Source organism: Mesocricetus auratus, unplaced genomic scaffold (genome assembly GCF_017639785.1).
Source record: "Mesocricetus auratus isolate SY011 unplaced genomic scaffold, BCM_Maur_2.0 Super-Scaffold_6730, whole genome shotgun sequence".
NCBI classification, from domain to species: domain Eukaryota; kingdom Metazoa; phylum Chordata; class Mammalia; order Rodentia; family Cricetidae; genus Mesocricetus; species Mesocricetus auratus.
This window is the reverse complement of record NW_024429184.1, coordinates 25696059-25716566: the sequence shown is the minus strand read 5'-3', so window position 1 is coordinate 25716566 and position 20508 is coordinate 25696059. Positions and strand designations below refer to the sequence as shown.

The 20508-nt window shown below is 44.0% G+C and overlaps 1 protein-coding gene across 3 annotated transcripts in view; it reads left to right on the top strand.

Moving 5' to 3' along the window:
• The window catches only part of Bach2 (BTB domain and CNC homolog 2), a 341086-nt gene that overhangs the window by 267494 nt on the left and 53084 nt on the right, over positions 1-20508 (top strand). The gene's annotated exons all lie outside the window — the stretch shown is intronic.

The window sequence follows — 20508 nt, the reverse complement described above, 5'->3', positions numbered from 1 at the left end:
AGGAGGGAAAGACTCCAACATGCTTGCACACCACAGCAAATAGTACTAGTGTTTACCACATCCATATTTCCTTCCTTTCCAGGACACACAAAGAAAGGCCAAACGGGTAATCACGTGGGCCATGTCACTAAGTGTAGCCTGTGGCAGGAAGATGGACTGACTTATCACTTCTGGTCTAAGACTTTTAAAGGTAGATCTGAGTCCTTCTTGACTTTTCTTGTCAGTTTAGCTGGTGTCTAAGAACTTAGTGAAGTTGAAGCCCGAATCCCTGAGTCAGTGTTGAAGGACAACCATCTGGCTCAAATCACTTGGGTTTTGTTTGTTTGGGGGGGGTTGCTTTGTTTTGTTTGCAATGTCATATGTATATACTGTGTGTTCTAATTCCATTCACCCTTCGTTCCTCAGCCATCCCTCTTCTTTTCCTCTGAACATAGCAAATCGCCCAATGGCTACACCTGTAAGAAACTGATACTACACACTCCACCCCAGCAACAACCATCAGCAGTCATTTTCCTAGGACAGGGCGGGCCTTCGCCAAACCTCCTCTAGTCTTGATGAAAGGTTGGAGGGCCCAATCTGGTGCAGATCTCCACTGGCCATGTTGTGTCTGGATGGCAACATTTCCTGGCATCTGTCCTGGTCCTCTGGCATTTATGTCATGTTCCCTCTTCCTGTGTGCCTTGAGCCTCAAGGGTTTGGTTTGGGTGTCCCATTTAAAGCTATGCATTCTTTTGCCACGTACATGAAGCACTTGGATCAGATGTGAGTACTCCATTAAGAGTTGCCCTCTGCAAAAAGGAGCCTTTCTGTTTCACCAGATCACATTCTGACATGAGTAAGAAATACTTAGATGTTAAGTCATTAAAATCTAGTGTTTTAAGCCAGGTGGTGGTGGAGCACATTTTAATCCCGGCAGTCGGGAAGCAGAGGTAGGCAGATCTCAAGGCCAGCCTGGTCTATAGAGTGAGTTCCAGGACAGCCAGAGAAACCCTGTCTTTAAAAGACAGAAAGACAAAGTTTTTAAAAATCCAGCATTTTAGTAAGGCATGGTGAAGCACACCTGTAGCCACTTGTAAAACCTGAAGCAGTAGGCGCATGTGAGTCCAGCCTTGGCAATAGTGAGACACGCCCACCATCTCAAAAAAGAGAGGGAGGGAGGGCAAACAGAAAGGAAGAAAGAACTCGATGTTTGATTTGTTAGTCCAGTGGAGCTAACCAGTTCCAGTACTAAGCTAACGGAGAATTTCCAGAAGAAAAAGAACACTTGGTTAATTCTCTAGGAAACAGAACAAGTTTCCCTGAGTGTATAAGAGAAGAAAGGGTTTACTGACTGAGGGGCTTACTTACTTGACCTGCCAAGTATACCCCTATCTGAGTGGTGGATGGACCTGGGTGGTCTTCGAGGTGTAATCCCATGTTACAGGAGAGAGAAGTAGTGTTGCTGGCCAAGAATTGAGGAGATGCTTGGATTGGGAAGCAGGGAAAGACATGGAAAGGGAAACGAGCTGTTTGGGAAAGCAAAGAACCATACGTCTTCAGAAAAGACACCCGTGCAAGACTCATTTTTGTCAGTTCCCCTAGTTCTAAGAAGATGTCTTACATGTTCACAGGAGAGAGTAACAAAAGAGCCCAGAGGACAGTGGTTACACAGAAACCTAGAACATACAGAGTATGCAAGATGCAGACAGATCATGAGTCCTTAACTATTTCAGAGGTTATGGTCCTAAGAAAATAATTTCATTTAATGACCTCAATTTCAATCTGAGTATGCAGCGAGTAGCACTGCTACATCCCAGCTTGACAGGCAGGCTGCCATTCAGATTAATGAAACGTGATATGCTCCACTTCTTAGAAGGCTGGTGCTATAGAAACAGTAGGTGTTATTATTCCCATAAAAGGAGAGAACAGTTTTCTCTGGTGGAATGGCTCTTAGCTCAGAATCCTCATTAAAAGCCGTGTTGCAATTTTCCAAGTTGCATTAGTGAGACTTGGCAGGAGATGAAAAAAAAAAGCAAATAAATAAGAAGTCAAAATATTCCGAGCAACTACTTACAGGCAAGTAGGAAGTTTTCAAGTGCTAGCATGGAGTGCTGATAGTTCTGAAATGCCTGAAGGCAGGATTTATTTATAGTAAAGCCGAGGTGACTTCCAGCCCCGACACTGGGCCCTTGGTCTCAGTGCGGGGGCGAACGGGAGCTGGGGCTGGAATGAGTCTCCATGCTGACAGCAGGGAGGGAAGTCCAGTGTGGACAGCAACAGCTAATTTTAAATGAGACACATAAGCTGTTTTCAAACCTGTTGCTTTTTTTTAATCCTGAGACCATTGCATCCTATTTAAAGAAGCATTCAGAAACATGTTCCTCTTTTGGCGTAGTGGCAGGACTTGAATATACCAAAAAACGAGACCCGTATAAAAAGTATTTTTAAGCGACCTGATTTCAAAGGCACTTTAAAAGATTCTTTTCATTATACCTGCTTATCCTTGATATAAGGTGACCACAGTGATCAACATTTAATATGGAATTGTAAAGTGCCCTTTAGCCATAGTGTCATTCAAATTGAATGTTGTAAAATAACTTGTGTATTCATTCATTTTAAACTTTTTTTAATATATGAACAAAATATCCCTTGCATTTCTTTCTTTCTCCTATAATGGAGACTCTCAGCTGTTTCAATTAAAGTTAATAATAGCTTTTAAGACAAAGTTCAGAGCTATAAAGTTCCTCGCTTGATCAGTAATCATAACTATTATTTTGTCATATTTAATCATAGGACCCAGGCCTCTAACAGAGTATTTAATTAAACTTTTAATTCATGATAAGAAGTTAAATAGCACTTGAGAGAGTTTTTAAAAATTATTTCACTTCCCAACCAGATTACAAAAAAAAAAAGGTGTGATAAAGAGACAGAGTGGCTGGCATCCAGGAAATTACAGGTCATGTCAGCATGAGCTGGCAATAAGCCACTGTCCAATTAGTGTGGCTTCATGGCTGCCGCGTAATCACTCCTGAGTGCATGGGTGAGTCACTCGTGATGTAGTGCACTTCACTCGATCCAGGCCTTCTTAGAACAGCGTTCGCATTCTGTCGTTGCCGGTCCTGCCTTGCCAAAGAGCGTGCAGGGCTGTCTAGGCTAAAAGACGAATGGAAGAGAAACTTAAACCATCAATGCATCTTATTTCTCTTTGCTTCCTGAAAACTGAGATTGCAGTTAAACGGGGAAGGCAGGGAGGGTGTGATTCTTGAAGTGAGTCACAAGAAAACACAATTTCCATACAAAAATACCCGAAGTTGGAGTCCTGGAGCTGGCTTTTGTTCCGTCTTTTCTTTGGCAGTTTTAACATCTGGCACACATTCGAGGATATCAATAAAGTTACTTAATAATCTTAATGGATTCACATTCCATTCGAGACTTGGAAAGTCACCAGACTGCTTCAGGTCTCCGCTCTATTGTAAGGGTGTTCACGGCATGTCTGGTGGGTGTACATTCATGAACACAGAAAGTCTTTGAATGGTGTCCTTCATATGAACACCTGCAGTCTTGGTCAGACGGACGTGCAGTGGTGAGCCAGAAAATCAATTCAGGAATTTTTAAATAAAATATGTCATATCCAGGCACGGAGTGATATGTGATTGTCAATTTAAAAAGAACGTGATTTCAGTTCTTGGGGGGGAGGGGCTGATCGGTTAAAGCCAAGCATTATGTTTTACTTCTTAGCCAAATCCGCAAGCCACATAAAGGATGGGTCTGTTTTGTTTTGAGAATTACAGCAATTATGTACTAGCACTTTTGGTTTCTTGTTACCCCCAATGTGTTCCTTTTGTCTCCATTAACTTGGTGCGCATAGTAAAATTCATCACTTTGCCAGAGACTTCAGAAATATGTTGAAAGTCTCTCTGACGCTGGGCTACTTTCAAGCTAGCTAGTGACACTGCACCTTACTGACTGAAGTGGACTTCCGTGCACAGCCTGGGAAGACTGGGTGGGAAGAAGTTAATGCTTTCAGCACCCTAGGTGGGTTGGAGCCAAGCCTCCAACAGGAGCACACTTTTTTGACTGACTGGCAGCGAAGAGAAATACTGACAGCTGTTCCCAACCAAGCCAAAATGTTGGCCCGAGGGTGAAGAGAAATGCTGGGCAGTAGCCAATAAAAGATTCCCGAGTTTAGAGAAGATCTAAGAAAGATGGAGGTCACATTTGCAGGCTTCCTCCTCGTTCAAGCAGCCACTCTTTAATGTTATTTTTCTCTATAAAGGATGGTAATAAATATCACTGCTACTCATGTTTCCTTTTTATTTCTAAGGCATCTTTTTGTTTCCTTTTTTTTGTATTATCCTTTGTGTACAAAAGGATAGATTATTTTTCCTAAAGGTGATAGCAATAACATCATTCCTGAAAGCAGCCAGAGCCGAGTGCAACAGAGCAAATACATGCACACAGTGGCTGCCCTCGGGTGTCAGGCCATGCCGAGTGGCACGAGTCAGACTGGAATGAATATGGTCACTTCAGAGACCTGAAGTAGCAGAGCATGCGCCCGGCTGATGCAAGGCCTGGGTTCAGTCCTCAGCAGCACTGAAGAGGGAAAGAAGAGGGTGTGTTCAAGGAACTCCTTCTGCTGTCTTATGAAGTCTCTACTGTAGTTGTTTTGCTCATTTCTGGAAGGCAAGGGTAGAGAAGGGAAGAACATTGCTAAGAGACAGAAGTGCACTGCTAGCTAGCCCAAGGGCCTCACTGCGTTTGGGCTGTCGTTCTTTCTTACTGGGTTCTTTGGACTATGTGGGAGTAGTATCTCTTTTTTTGTTTGTTTGGGGGGGGTTCAAAACAGGTTTTCTCTGTATTGTTTTGGAGGTTGTCCTGGAACTCGCTCTGTAGACCAGGCTGGCTTCAAATTCACAGAGATCCGCCTGCCTCTGCCTCCCGAGTGTTGGGATTAAAGGCGTGCGCCACCAACGCCCAGCTTAGGAGTACTATCTCTTTATGTCTCTTGCATTTGCAAGCTGAACTGGGCCTTGCAAGTAAGATGACAGAAAAAATGCAAAGCATGTTCCACCAGTATTTGGGATGAGGTAGAGTCCTATCTTCCAAAAGTACAGATAGGACTCCTTCTTTTCTTGTTCCCCATTATCTCTTTCATTATTTCATTATTGCTAAGACCTCAAGTAGACCAAATACTAGGAGTGAGGCAGTAGACATTCTTGTTTTATTCCTGATTTTACTGGAAATGCTTTGAGTTTTTCTGTTTAGAATGATGTTGGCTGTGGGCTCCCTGTCTATTACCTGTATTATGCCGAGATGTGTTCCCTATACCCATATTCTCTCCAAGACCCTTACCATGAAGGGCGCTGGATTTGTCAGAGGCCTTTTCTGCATCTAATGAGATGATCGTGCAGTTTCTGTCCTCTCCTCTATTGATGTACTGGATTATACTGAGTTACATATGCTGAACATCTCTGTATCTCTAGGATGAATACTACTTGGTCTCATGATTGATAATCCTTTCGATGTGTTCTTGAATTAAATTTGCAGATATTTTTAAGAATTTTATGTACATGTTCATCAGAGATATTGGCCTCTAATTTTGTTTTTTGTTGAGTCTTGTCTGGTTTTGGTATCAGGCAATGATGGCTTCATAAAGGGAATTTGAAAATGTCTCTTCCTTTTCCATGTTGGGGAATAGTTTGGGGAGTATTAGTTCTTTGAAGATCTATATAATTCTGCACTGAATCCTTCTGTGCCCAGGATTGTTTTACTTAGGAAATCCTCAATTACTGATTCAATCTCATGGAGCATTGTGGGTCTGTTTAGAGTGTTTGTTTAATCTTAGTTTAACTTTGGTAGGTGGTATATAGCTAAAAATTCATCCATTTCCTTTATTTTCCAGCTTGATACAAGATTGATTTTTAAAGTATGCTTTTATGATTTTACTTTGGAGAAAGTCCCATGGCTGCTGAGAAAAACATGTATTCCTTATTGTTTAGGTAGGCTGTTGTATGTGTGTCTGTTAGGCCCAATTGTTATGATGTCACCATTAATATTTAGAGTTATTATTAAATAATGTTAATTAGTTCCCAATACAAACATGAGAAACATATGCACACAAAAAATAAACATTAACTTTTAAAATTCAAAACCATTATGGTAAACACTAGTATAAGCCAAGGCAATCAACAGTGCACATTCTCCCTCCATCTCCTCTTCCTCTCTTCTTCCTTGACCCTTCAGTCACAAGGGAAAGCCGCACAGAGTCTGATGTGAGGGTAGTCTAGCTTCTGTCCCCCACTGATCATCAGGGTTGGTTCACCTGATCTGGCTGGCTAGACAGTTGTTCCCTTCTTCCTTCACTGGTCCACTCATTCTAAGAAAACTCTTGTCCCTGATAGAGGAGCATTCTTTACTCAAGGGTATCTGAGTACCGGCACTCCCCTGCTAGAGAACATTCAAAGAAGCCCAGAGCCTCCGACTGTCTTCACTCTAACCCAGGCAATGATTGATTTATGCTGCACTATTAATAGACTATCTGGTATTAGGTACCTTGTGGTACAAATGCTCATGAAATACACATCATCTCCAGTATATTTGATGTCTTTCATGTAATTTCCAATTGAGAATTAGAGGGAAAAACTTAATGCCATGAAAAAAGGCAACAAGACAAATCTAGAGACATTCTGCAAAACAAACAGCCTGATTTCTGCAGTAAGTCAGTGACATAGAAATGTGTCCGACCAGATTAAACAGGATGTAAGGGCCTTGCACACTAGAAGCAGTAACTAGCGCTGAGGCAATGTCTGGGTTAGACCATGCAGTTATAAAGGATGATATAGGAGAATTGGAAAATTGGTTTGCATATTGGATGATAGGTGATGCTGGGACAGGGTGCAATGAGGAGCAATAACATGATCAGTGTGAGCTCAGTCTGATTAGGATGTACGGAGGCTAGTGTGTGCACAAGGGAGGACCTGGAAGGCCCTGCCAAAGTGTCAGCAGTGGTGAAATGCTGAAGAGTAAGAAAACAATGGCTGGTTTTGTTTGCTTGCAGTTTTTAAATTTTGTTTTGTTTGGGGCTTTGGTTTTTCAAGGTTTCTCCCTGTGGCCCTGGCCACCCTAGAACTCTCTCTATAGACCTCGCTGGTCTGGAACTCACAGAGGTTTATCTGCCCGTGCCTCCTGAGTGCTGGGATTAAAGGTGTGCATTACCACCTCCAGATTTTTGTATTTTCTAACACTCTACTGTGCCCATTGTTTGATTTGTGTAATGATAGCATAGAATTATTAAAAGAAAATGAAGATCAGATGAAGTATGAGATGTAGCATTGGGAAAATAAAAATGCCATATGGCTTCCTGTCTGTTTTCAAAGGTTCTACCACTCATGGGTTTTGTTCCAAAGGCATCAGTGTGCCTCCATCTTTTCTGGATCCTTGTTCCTCTTCAGGACTCTCAAGGTTCCTAAAACACTTAAGCTTTGGATCTCAGCTGAATATGCTTCTCAGCACTTAAGTGAAAATCATCCAACAGGCAAACGTAGATTTCTTCTAGTTCCTTCTAATAAAAAAATGAAAAATGTATTGTAGCTGATCAGGTAGAGTACCATCTAGTACACCAAAGGCCTTGCTTTTAATCCTTGATCACCTTCTAAGCCTGGGGTGATGGCAAACAAGCTAGTCACCCCAGCCTCTCCAGTGGTGGGGCAGGAGCATCACGACTTCACAGCCATCCTGGACTTCAGCTAGCTCCTGGTCCACCTGTGCTACATAAGTCCTATCCTAAAACCACCCCCACAGCAGAAAAAGCTAGACCAGTGGTTCTCAACCTCCCAATGCTGCAGCCCTTTGATACAGTTCCTCATATTGTGGAGACCCCCAACCATAAAATTATTTTGTTGCTGCTTCATAGCTGTAATTTTGCTACTGTTATGAATAATAATGTAATTATCTGATACGCAGGATATCTGATGTGACCCCTATAAAAAGGTTGTTTGATCCCCCCCCAGGAGTCGTGACCCATAGGTTGAGAACCACTGAGCTATATCTTTGTTCTTTCTTAGTCTGTGAAAGGACTCTGCATCTGCAAGATTTCTGAGTGAGTAGAAGTGGCTGCCAAGTCTGAGGACCTGAGTTTAATCCCTTAGACCCGAACCAACACCTGCAAATCATCTTCTGATGTACATGCGTTTACACAAGTAAATGTAAAAAAAATATAAGACCTTGGTTTATATTTAACTTTAGCTGCAGCTTTGAAACCTTTGCCTCTTTGTGTATCTTCTGAGTGTGCTCTCTCTCTCTCCCTCCCTGTCTCTTCTCTCTCCCTCTCCCTCTCCATCTCCCTCCCCCTCCCCCCTCTCTCTCCCTCCCTCCCTCCCTGCCTCCCTCCCTCCCCTTCCCCCCTCTCTCTCTCCCTCCCTCCCTCCCTGCCTCCCTCCCTCCCTCCCTCCCTCCCTCCCTCTCTCTCTGCCTCTAGTGGGTATTATTTTCAGGGATTTAGTTCAGGCTCTTACCCTGAACATCCATAGACAAGAAAACTGTAGCCGTCGGGTGAAACTCTGAGGGACTGTGAAGAGAGCCGGGTGGGTGTGAGCAGCGCTCCACCAGCCTCGTCCCCGGTGTAACTTTCCTGAGACTAGAGGAAGAGTACGTTTTGTGGGTATTTTCAGACGCACATAAACATCTGTGAGTACGTGTGCTTTCGGATGTCACTCGTAGGCTGACTTCAGGCTTGGGGTGTGTATTGAATATGTCCAATAGCTGCTGCTTCAGGGATGCATCTGCCACTGCAGAAAGTGTGTAGACACAGAGAATGTCATGGCGTGAGAGTGAAACTGAATACATCTTTGAATCTGGTGTTGACTTTGGAACCTTTTACAACTATTTTACAAAATATAGCAATTGGAATTTTAACAGTTGATAATCAACAAATCTGAAATTTTAAAAAACAGAAAAATCAATTCACTTTTTTATTTTACTTTTTATGGATTAGCAACAGAAAAAGAAAAATAGATTAACTTTTTAACACAGTGCTATTAGCATATGTCATTTGTGGAATATTCTTTAAAATAACTAGAATGAAATTGTGAAAATTGTCATTGTCACAAAGACAGAATGATGGGAAGGGTTGTCCTAGATTAGCCAGAACTAGCAGCAGCAAAGGCCGCTGTCATGAGACCTGCACTGAGACAAGAGTCTTCAGAAGGGTGTTCCAGCAGTGGAGACGCATAAAGGCCATATGATAGGGTGTACTATGGCGTCAGCACTGCTTTTCTTTGGGAAATACCAAACGTTCCTGTTCTCAGGAGGCACACAGCAAAGTACGCAGAGGTAAAAGCGTAGTCGGGACTCTACTCTCAGATGGTGAGGGAGGAAGGGAGTGAGATTTCTATGTGACCTTACACGAATAGAGAGATATTTATAAAGAAAGGAGGGCATAAAGTTTGGCAAAATTTAGTAATTTAGCATAAACCCATCTCCTTCCAGAATCCCAAATTCACCCTGGATAAATATAGATGGATATACATCTCTTTCATCTTTTCTGTGAATTGAAATTTTCCAGTTTAACAAAGAAATAAAATAAAATAAAAGTTGGGAAAACACACCAGGCAGTGGTGGCACATGCCCTTAATCCTAGCTCTCAGGAGGCAGAGACAAGGAAGATCTCTGTGAGTTCAAGGCCAGCCTGGTCTACAAAGCAAGTTCCAGGACACACAGAGCTGTTACACAAAGAAACACTGTCTTGAAAATCAAAAAGGGGGGTGGAGAGCACAAATAATGGATTTGGGCTATGTTTGTTTGTTTTTCTATAAAGTGTCTAGTTTGTTCAAGAAGTATTTACTGAGTCAAGTCAGTAGCACTTGCCTGTTGCCTCAGCTACTGAGAGGCTCAGACACAATGACCTCTTGAGCCCAGGGATTGGAGGTTAGCCTAGGCAACAAAAACTCCCATCGTGAAGGAAAGAAGAGAAAAGGACAGGGGGAAGGCAGGGAGGGAAGGAGAAGAAGAAAGAGATGGGAGGGCAGAGTTGGGGAGGGAGGAAGAAGGGAGGTTAAGGGAAGAGAGGGGCAGAGAAGAGGACTTTTACTGAACACCTGTCCAGTGCTCAGTTGTGATTCCAGGCTGAGGGTTTAGCCCTGGGGAAGCATGGTAAGCTAGCACTCTCGTGGGCCTGTATTTAACATGTAAGACAAATAAGAAAATGTTATCATTTAAATTGTGATTTGTGCTAGAAGCTAAATAAAACAGAATTATATTACAGACAGTAATTGAGGGAGAAGTGACATTAGCTGGTGCAGCTAAGGAAGGCAGGCAGCCTCTTCAGCATGGTGCTGGGAAAACTGGATAGCCACATGTATATAATGAAAGTAGAATCCTATCTCTCAGTCTGTACAAAAAATAATCATCTGCAAATGGGTCAGAGACCTTAATATAGCACCTGAAACTCTGAAGAAAAAAATAGGGAAGCCATTTCAAGATACAGGCATAGACAAGAGCGTTCTGAAAAGGATTCCAATTGCTTGGGGAATAAAGCCAACAAATGGCACCTCATGAAACTAGAAAGGCTTCTGTGTAGCACAGGAACCAGTTAAATCTCTGCCAGCTATACATATGACACTAAATGCCTAGAATATGTAGAGAACTCAGAAAACTACAAGAAGTCAATAAATGAGCTGGTGAAATAGTTCTTAAAAGATAAAATACAAATAGCCACTAAACATGAAAAACTGTTCAAGCTCACTAGCAGTAGAGAAAAGCAAATCTAAACTAAGTTGGGATTCCGTGTCACCTGCTCAGGATGACAGTCATTTAGTAAACAGTGACAGGGCCGGGGCTGACAACTCAATGAGTAGAGTGCTCTAGTACTGTTCCGTTGCTGGAAAGAGTCACAGTGGCCAAGGCAGCTTATAAAGGAAAAGCATTTTAACTGCTTACAGTTCCAGAGGGCTAGTCCATGAAAGGCATGGAGAAGCATGGCAGGAGGCAGATAGGCAGAGAGAGAGCTAGAGACTGGGCCTCATGTGGGCTTTTGAAACCGCAAACCCTACCCCTAGTGACACACCTCCTCCAACAAAGCCATACCTCCCAATTCTTCTTAAACTAACTAGGGACAAAACATTCAGATATATGAGCCTATGGGGGTGGCATTCTCATTGAAACCACCACACCATGCAAACATGAGGTCCTGAGTTTGAATCCCCAAAATGCACATTAAAGCCATTAACATGTGTCTGCAATTCCAGTACCCCCACAGGGAGATGGGAGGCAGAGATAAGAGAATTCCCAGAAGCTCAGGCCCACTAACCTGGCATACACATGGCGGGTGGGGGGACAGGAGGCTATCTCAAAGAAAATAGAAGACAAGGACTAACACCCAAGGTATTCCTCTGACTTCTGTATATCCAGGGTAGGACACGCATGCTTGCATCTCTCTGTCTCTCTGTCTCTCTGTCTCTCTCTCTCTCTCTCTCTCTCTCTCTCTCTCTCACACACACACACACACACACACACACACACACACACACAGGTGGGAGAGGAGACAACTATTTGGGTGAACTTTCTGAACAAGACTCCAGTTTCTTAGGAACTGAAGCCAGCAAAGGAGAGACTGGTACAATCTAAGTAGGCAAACAGTGGTAACAGAGTAAGCCATCCCACAGAGGGACAGGCAAGTTTCAAGATATGCTAGATATCTCACAATATGACAATTAGGAGTACTTTGTAAAATCTTGTAATAGAATTTTTCAATTTAGAGATTAATTTATTTAAAGTTGGTATCTGCCAGCTCGGATGAAAACATTAACTTCCAACTTGCAATGACTGCTTCAGGCTCCTATTCCGCACTCAGAGCTTATGGAGGGGACTTTCCTTACCCTTGGTTCTGTCAGGATTTCCAGTGGGAGAAAGAGAAATGACACTGAGGATATGGTCCTATTCACTGTGACATGTGACAGGGAGTTAGTGGGTGCAGCCCTGCAGGGTTCAGCCAGAGTATAGCAGTGGTTCCCAGACATTTTTTGCCAGTGACCTTTGACGTGTCACTAAATTTCACAGGCTGCCTTTCATTTTTTTAAGCCAATTTCCCCTCCATTCTTTGCCCCACAAATGGCTCCATGAGAGACATACATTCTAAGCATATTTTGTTCCTCAAGAGCAGGCCCAGGCAGCTTTGACACTATTCATTAGCATTCCTTTGCCTCTTCTGCTCGCCCCCAAGATGCCTACAGTCTGCTCCTAAAATAATGCCGACTTATTTATTCAGGTCCTTGCCTCCCCCAAAAAAAAGAAATGCTGAGGGTTTTTCACGAGAATTCCTCAGGAACAGCTGAAGTCCAGTGGACTTTGGAGTGTGTGCTTAGAATAGAGACTTGACAACAAGAGCCCTGGGGGGTGACAGGCTTTGAACCCTCTCAAAACCAGGAGAACCTTGATTTGGCAGCTGTTTATTTTTTTAATTAAGTATAGTGTCAGGCTGCCACAATGAAAAGGTTCTTGAAATCTGAACTGTACACGTCTTCAAGTCAAATTAAAGACTTCTGATGCAAGCATGGTAGTAAACATGTAATAGCAATGCTCAGAAGGCTGAGGTAGTGGAGTTACTAGTTCTGGGCCAGCTAAAAATAAACCTTTTTTCTTTGTTTAGTAAATCTTGATTGCCTGGCCATCCAAGTGTTTTTCCTTGTTCTATCTTAGAGAACTGATAGGCCAACTTTGTCACTAATATGGCCATCTCTGATCAGAGACCAGTGTCAAAATAAGGTCCTTCCTCTACCAACTGTTATCTGGGGCCTTGGTTGGTTATTCACTTCAATTTTATGACTAGAGTTTGCATTCAAATCCATAATTAAGACTTAGAAGAATTACCTAGAAATTCCAACTCAGGTCAAGCGCTAGCTGTCGGCCCAGAATAGGTATCTAAACAGGGAGTAGCATAGGAGACATCCAGAAAAGAGGTCTTAGGCTTTCAAAAGGACCCCTGTACCCTTTGCGTCGTTCGGGGTTGTGTTCTCAGAGTTCTGCCCTGTCTTCATTAGGGTTCCTGGGTGTCAGCATTGTTTTAGAAAGCGCAGGTCGCCCTCACTCACTGCACGACCTTCCCTCCTCCACTCTTCCTACTCACAGTTAGATCCAGTTTCTTTTCCTGTTGCTGCCAAAGATTTCCGCATTCCCTGCCTCCTTCCTAAAGTGTGTCCAAGAGATTATTACTAACATGGATGAGGTGAGCAAGTGATTAAGGTGATGGACTGCGGAAGGTTATTAAGGAGGAAAAGCTTTGGTTCTTTTTTTTTCTCCTGCCACTTCAAGATTTGTAGAATCGCAGGGTGGGTACAGCATTTATGATATTTTTAAATGGCTCAGTCATTGTGTCAAGCCCGGGAAAATGCAAGGTAAGGCCTGCTGCTAGCTAACAGGCCTGTGTGACTGACTGGTGACACTTGCTCACCCAGCAGGTCTACATAGAAGATTTGTCGAGGGAGGGAAGCTAATGTCTGAAAATAATGCCTTACAAATGTCTTGAAACTGAGACAACTCGGTCTGCATTATTTGACTTTAAGGTTCTGCAGTCATACAATTGAATTTCTATTGACTGGAGTGATGGCCTTTGAAGACCACTTTGGAGATCACTGACACCTTTGCTTTCTTCATACCACCTGGCACTGTATCCTATCAAGGCTCCTTGCGTTCTCTGCACGTTGTTTGTGATCTTAGCTGACTAGTTGGACTGGGACAGCATTCCAGCCTGAGGTAGCTTGGTGGAGAACTGGGGAAGTTTATTTTGTCAGCTCAGTAGCCAGTAGTATATTTGCTCAGTGGTATCTAGAGTAAATGAAAATACTCTCAAGTATTCATTCTTCCTATCCCTTTGTGTGTGGACCGCTTAAGGAGCATTAGACTATCACACTGATGCTTCTTGAGTCATGAGCTAAGGAACATCAAAGATTAGAGGTTAATAAGGCAAATCAGCAACACTGAACTCTGGAGGGTTTGTGTGTGTGTGTGTGTGTGTGTGTGTGTGTGTGTGTGTGTGTTTTGTTTCTTTTGGGCATTTTTGTCCTACTGATGTTTTTGTTTGGTTTGTTGATGTTCCCTTGTGTGCTTTTGTGGTTGTTAGAATGAGAGAGAGAAAGAAGGTAAAGTTGGGTGGGTAGGGAGGAGGGAAAGATTTGGGAGGAGTTGGGGGAGGGGAAAACATGGTCAAAATACATTGTGTATAAAATTTAATTATAAAATGGGGAGGGAATCCTTTGTACATTTAGGTAAAATAAGGAAGGCACTTCAGGAGCTGGAGCTCGGTAGTGAAGTCCTTGCCGAGCACGCACAGGGCTCCGGGTTCAATCTCGGAGCTATAGTGAGAACAACAAGGACGATAATTTAAGGCATGTCAGAGTGTGCTCTCCCAGCCAGTTTGGAGTTGTAATGATGACATAGGTTGTCCTCCAGACTCTGAATCAACTCTTGCAGCAATGAGTGTTCATCAGCTTTCAAGATAACACGTTCCAATCTCCCTAACTATGTTTACTAAAAATGTCTTCCCGTGCTCGTAGCAGAGATTTCCCTCTGTCTTCAGTTGCTCTTCTATTTATGGCCCCTGGAGTAGAAGACAACAGATCAAATCTCAACTTCCCATGATAACCCATTAGATTCCTGAAGACCCTCAAATGGGTCTCCATAGATTCCCCCTCTCTTGGGCTCTAGCATCCCTGCTCCAGGGACCTCCTGAGATTCTGATTCAATGATAGGCATGGTTCTTGTGAGTCAGGATGGCTCCTTACATGCAGTTCTGGAACCAAACATAGGAATGTTGATGTGCTCTGAGAAATGACAATTTCACTCCCTGCCTCAATATCTCTCTCTCTCTCTCTCTCTCTCTCTCTCTCTCTCTCTCTCTCTCTCTCTCTCTCTCTCTCTCTCTCTCTCTCTCTCTCTCTCTCTCTCTCTCTGTGTGTGTGTGTGTGTGTGTGTGTGTGTGTGTGTGTGTGTGTGTGTTCTTTCAAGATAGGGTTTCTCTGTGCAGGCCTGACTGTCCTAAAAATAGCTCTGTAGACCAGACTGACCTTGAACTCAGAGTTTCTCTTAACGTAGCCTAGGACTGTATTGGGTTGTCTGGAAACTGTCAGAGTTAGGATTCTCCTCCCCTGTCCTTATACATTGTGTTTTCTTATTCCACTGCAGGATTTTGCATCAGTTTTTCTTAAATTGAATCTATGCATTTGCCTAATAACATCAGCCTGTGGGTTCTCATTGAGGATCTCAACTCAGCCTGCCTGAGTAGTTCATCCTTTGCTAAACATGTGTTTTCTAGGTCCAACAAAAATGAGATAGAAGGGAAAGCTGGTTTGCACTGACAATACTTTTCCCAAGTTGAAGGTGACTCCAGTTCACCAACCAGTTGCTGATGACTCATTTTGGCTGCCCTCTAGGCCTCGTTTTTCATACTCAGAGTGACCCAGGAGATGTTAGTTACCAGACTGAATTCCCAGGATGCTGTTTTTACTGAATCTCTCAATAGTACTACCATCAAAACCAAAAATGCAGTCCTTTTGCCATGTCTCGTTCCCAGTCAAACTTGAGCCATCTGCCACTTTCCTGCCTGGGTTCTGAGTGGTTCATGCCAAGCCCAGGAAGGTCAAGCGCAATTCAGATGGACACGTTGTTGAAGACTTGGATTCTACTCGTTGGGAGCATCCTGGGAACATCTACAGTGTTGTATATGTTCCCCAATAGTGTGACAGTCAGGAAAAGTCTTCTTCTGTTGTGTATAGCATAAAAATGTAAAGAAAGTGAAAAAGAACCATTCCATAAAGTTCTGGAAGTAATTCATGGGAAGACTGGATATGATTAAAAAGCAGAAATGGAAGCTGAATTTCAGGAGATAGTATTAAAAACTGAGTTCAGAATCCCAGCAAAAGCAAGCTGATCAAAAACTCCTCAGGAGGCAGTCCTGTCAGGCAAGGCTGTGGTTCCCTAGGCGAAGCAGCCCTGGCTTCTTCGAAAATGGGCTCAGCATTCCACAGAAGAAAAGCAGACTGAAGACATACCAGAAAGAACTATTCTTCCAGAACTCCCCCGGTAGACAGTCCAGTGCCCCATAGGCAGAGAACTAGGGTCTTTTCACATCCAACCCCAGTCTCCCCAACTTGGGGCCATTTCCTCATTCCTTTCTCAGGAGCAATGTTTCTGAGAATCATCAGCCACAGCCCTTGTCCCTCCAGCCCTTTTACTGTTTTCAAATAGTCGTGCTTTGCTTCCTCAGGCTCCTCCCTCCAACATCACAAATGACTGAATCCTGGAGGATACGGCTATGAATTCTTTTTGGCTCCCTTCCTGCCAGCCCCGGTGTCTGTCTGCACGTGACAACCATTAACAGCTGTTGGGAGGGCTTTCGGCTGCCTGGCTTCTTACTGAAGTGTTTCAACACCAGTTTTCCAGGGCTTAGCTATACAGGAGAAGCAAGAGAAAAATGGCAAAAGAGTTACATAAAAATCCCCTTTATCTCGGGAGTCAGATTTTCCTCCCTTTTTTCAGGAAAACAAAGACTTTGGCAAGGACTGAGGAGATACTGGCAGCTCATCCCTCTGGATCATCATTGAGATGATCTCATGTGCTGGCCTGAGAGTTAGCCCTGGGTTGCTCTCTGGAACTCTGTGAGGATTGGTGGATGTTGGATGTCTGCTTGTTGTTGATGTAAGAAGCTTAGCATCCTGCCCTTACCTGACCATCTCCTCACAACATCTGGAGTTCCGGACTAAACAGAGGGGAGATGGGCTGTCACCACTGAAGCTGTAGCCAGGGTACCGTAATGCCACCCACCAGTCCAGACTCTCATCAACCCCTCCAGAGAAGAGAGTCCTTGGGAGGCAGGGGCATCTTAGTTATATGCTTTCCTCCAAAAATATGGGACACCCAGTAGACATTTGGGGAGTCCCCTGCTCCTTGTCGACTTTGCTGTCCCAGGAATACTGCAGCTACTGTTGATAAGGGCTCAACACCTCATGCCCACCAACACTCTGCTGCCTCTTGCTGCTCTCCCTACACAGTGCCCATCCCGTGCTGCAGGGCAGTCTTGCACAGTTCTCCCTCATGTTTCCCACAGGAAGACAGGAGAGGCCATGGCCAAAGTCCTTCATCCTCAGGGCTCAGCAAGAGTACTTGTCCAGGCTCCTAATCCAAGCATTTCCAAAACTATGAACATGTATAGCACAACACAGAGGTGACATTGTTTCAGCTTGTCTGTAAGAACTGTTTTTAAATCATTGTACTTATTTACATGTATATTTGGAAAGTATAACTCATAGCTAAGTATGGTAGTGCACACCTAAGTTTAGGACATGTGGGTCCATAGAGTAAATGGCACTTTTTCAGAAGGCAAAAACAAGCAAGTGTTATTCATGTGTTAAGTCTGAATTTGCAGCTATTTCTCCTTGTAAGCTAGATGTCCTTCCACAGAAGGGACAGGGAAGATGAGGGGTGGGGACAGTCGCAGCCTCATTTCTGCTGCGTAGGGAAAGGCACGGTAAGAAGCTGACAGGATGGGCCAATAGAGCCTAACTAGGAAGAACCTTGAATGCCTAGCTGAGAGAGATGGGCATATTGTGCAGCAGCCTAGATGTTCATTAGGCATCAATTGGGCAGGATGCAAAGAAAGTACCAGAGAAAAACAAGACGATGGCAGGGTTGTTGCAGGTCATAAGTAAACTACAGGGCCATGACATGACGTGTTGATGAAGATAAAAAGTTGACTTTTAAGGGAGGGAGGAAACTAGAAAAGACCTAAAATTGTTTATATGTCCTCGTTTGATCACCTTGGCTGTGCTTACTAATCTCCTCATCCTGGAAGTCAGCATGGAGCAAGAGCCATCTCTTTAAAGATGGGAACACATGCCGGGCATTTAATCCCAGCACTTGGGAGGCAGAGGTAGCCAGATCTCTGTGAGTTCGAGGCCAGCCTGGTCTACAGAGCGAGTTCCAGGTTCCAGGACAGCCTTCAAAGCAATGCAGAAAAACCCTGTCTCAGAAAAAAAAAAGATGGGGACACACATTCCAGGACGGTAGCCAATCTGCCTGTCACTCAAAATGCAGTTAGTATGACTGAGAAAGTCATTTTTATTTTTTCTTAATTTTAGTTAAATGCCACTCTTAGCTCATGGCTAACATGTTGACGACAGTGTAGCTCAAACTTTGTCCCTGATTTTCTGACCATTCTATCCTAGAGTCTAGCACAATGCCTAGCATGTAATAGGTACTCAGTAAATATTTGTTGAGCAAGTGAAATTTTAAAACCACGGTGAAATCTAGGCAAGCATTGGGTCCCATTCAGATCCACTTACTGCTTTGTGGAGAAGTTTGAAAAGATGAGGAGAAGGGGATTTCCCAGACATGTTTGGAATATTCCCCAAATGTTTAATCTGCAGCACAAAGAAACCTCAGGTGAGGCAAAATCAAGCCAAGGGGGGTAGATGAGCACTCGCTGTGCCATAGCCAGGGTCTGTCCCTCAGTCCCTGATGTCAGGCTCTTCCCAGGCCTTTAGTGCCCACCCCCAAACACACAAGAGGAGTAACAAAACAGGAACACGCATAGAGAAGGAACTGGGAGGAGAGAACGCGTTAGGACCTCTTTGTTAAGATGGACAGTGCAAAGGTAGAGTGTAAATTCAAGTAGAGAGGCATTGCGCATGCCCAGAATGGCTGCCTCCAAAATGAGATAAAGAACGTTCACATCAGTCACCAGGTTGCTGAGAGGAGCGGGCGGATACCATAGTGAGAGCACTTAGATGGTAGCTCTGTGACCCACAAATGGTCACCACGTGTGTATTATAATTTGTATAAGCTGGAGTTATATCTAAAAATATACCTGAAAAACCTGACTGTTGCCCTATGATTCTGATATCTGTCTGGGGCTGGGGGCGGGAAATGTTGCTGCATCCAAACATGGAACCTGAATAATCTGTAAAAGACTTTTATCTCTTTACAAATAAAATGGAAAAGCCTCTGGGGAAGCTAATTCTCCCCCTCCCTGGTCACTTAACGTGGGGCTCTGTGCTTGCTGCCGTGAAATCCTGTGTCTTCCCAGCCCATTGCTGAGCTTTTAGAATCACCAACAACCCCCGTCCCCTCCCCCCGACACACACACACTCTGGCTCCACCTAACTTCTTGCCTTGGCTTCCTCTGGCCGCCATCTTCACAATACATGGAGACTCTCCTCCATGAGCTGACTTCCTTGGGCTCTCAGTTTCCCTGCACCCCCCACTGAAAACCCTCCCCCATGAGCCTTCCTTTCTCTTCCCGCCCAGAACCTTCTTCCTCATACCAGCAGCAGCAAAGTTGCTTTCAGACATTCTGCTTGCTAACTGCCCATATGCAGAGCTCTGCCCCACCTTGTATCACTGTATCCTTTTGTGATAACTGTCACAGGCTCCAGGTGACAGGGACTTCAGGATGGGCAGTGTCAGAGAATCACTGCTCCTCCAACCCGTTATTGATCACTTACGTATTTAGATACAGGACCCCTCCTTTTTTCTATTTTTCACTGTTTTATTTAGACTTTACCTTGTATTCCTGTATCTTGTCTATTGATTATACCTCCACCCACCCCCACTCTCTAAACTTCCCACCAACACGTTGCCCTCAAACGCCACATCCTTTTCGTTTTCTTTAACACTGTAAATCCAGGCGCGGGCCATAGCACATATGTGTAGAGTCGTGCACCAGGGCATGGACAACCACCACCACCCCCCACACACAGAAAAGTGACTTTCCCTTTCCTAGCAGCCATCAACTGCCAATAACTCCTCAACCAGGGCTGCCCCTCCTCCGCTGCACCGGAGTTTTTAACTGGCTACATGTTGTACAAGTCTTAGGCAGGTGACTGTAGTTGCTATGAGTTCCTGTCAGGCCCAGGGGATAACATTTCACATTATCCCTCCTTATCCTCCAGTTTCTGTTTTTTGCATCTCCTCTTCCAATGCTCCCAGAGGCTGGGGGAGGGGAGAGTTGGTGCATATACCCCCTCTGCAGCTGAGCTCACACCAGAGTTTTTTCTCAGCACTTTGAATACCTATTAGCTTCTGTGTTAGCCACCACCCACCTAGGTGCAGAATCTCTGTTTGCAACCATGTCTGGCCTCAAGTTCACAATCCTGCCTCAACCGCCCCAGTGCTGACATTACAGGTGTGAGCCACCACACCCAGACCAATCCATGAGTTTTTAAGGGGATCTAAGAGAGAAAATAGCAAATTGTCACTAAGATTGTTTTCTCACATATGACCACATTTCTTCAGCTTTCTCTGGTGCATTGTGGTTTAATTTCGTAGTGTCTAATACGGTTGTTAAGGTAAGGAGTCTGACTGTAAGTGATTCACGTAAGTGCTCATCAGTTTAGGGAACTCTTAACATTCATGCGACACCACCATTTGACGTTCTCCCCGGCAGGAATATGCTCTCTGTCACATGTAAGATGGAAATGGCTGTGGACCGCATTGATCGTCATTGTATTTAATCTTGGTTGATTGTCTTCTGTCTTACATTTT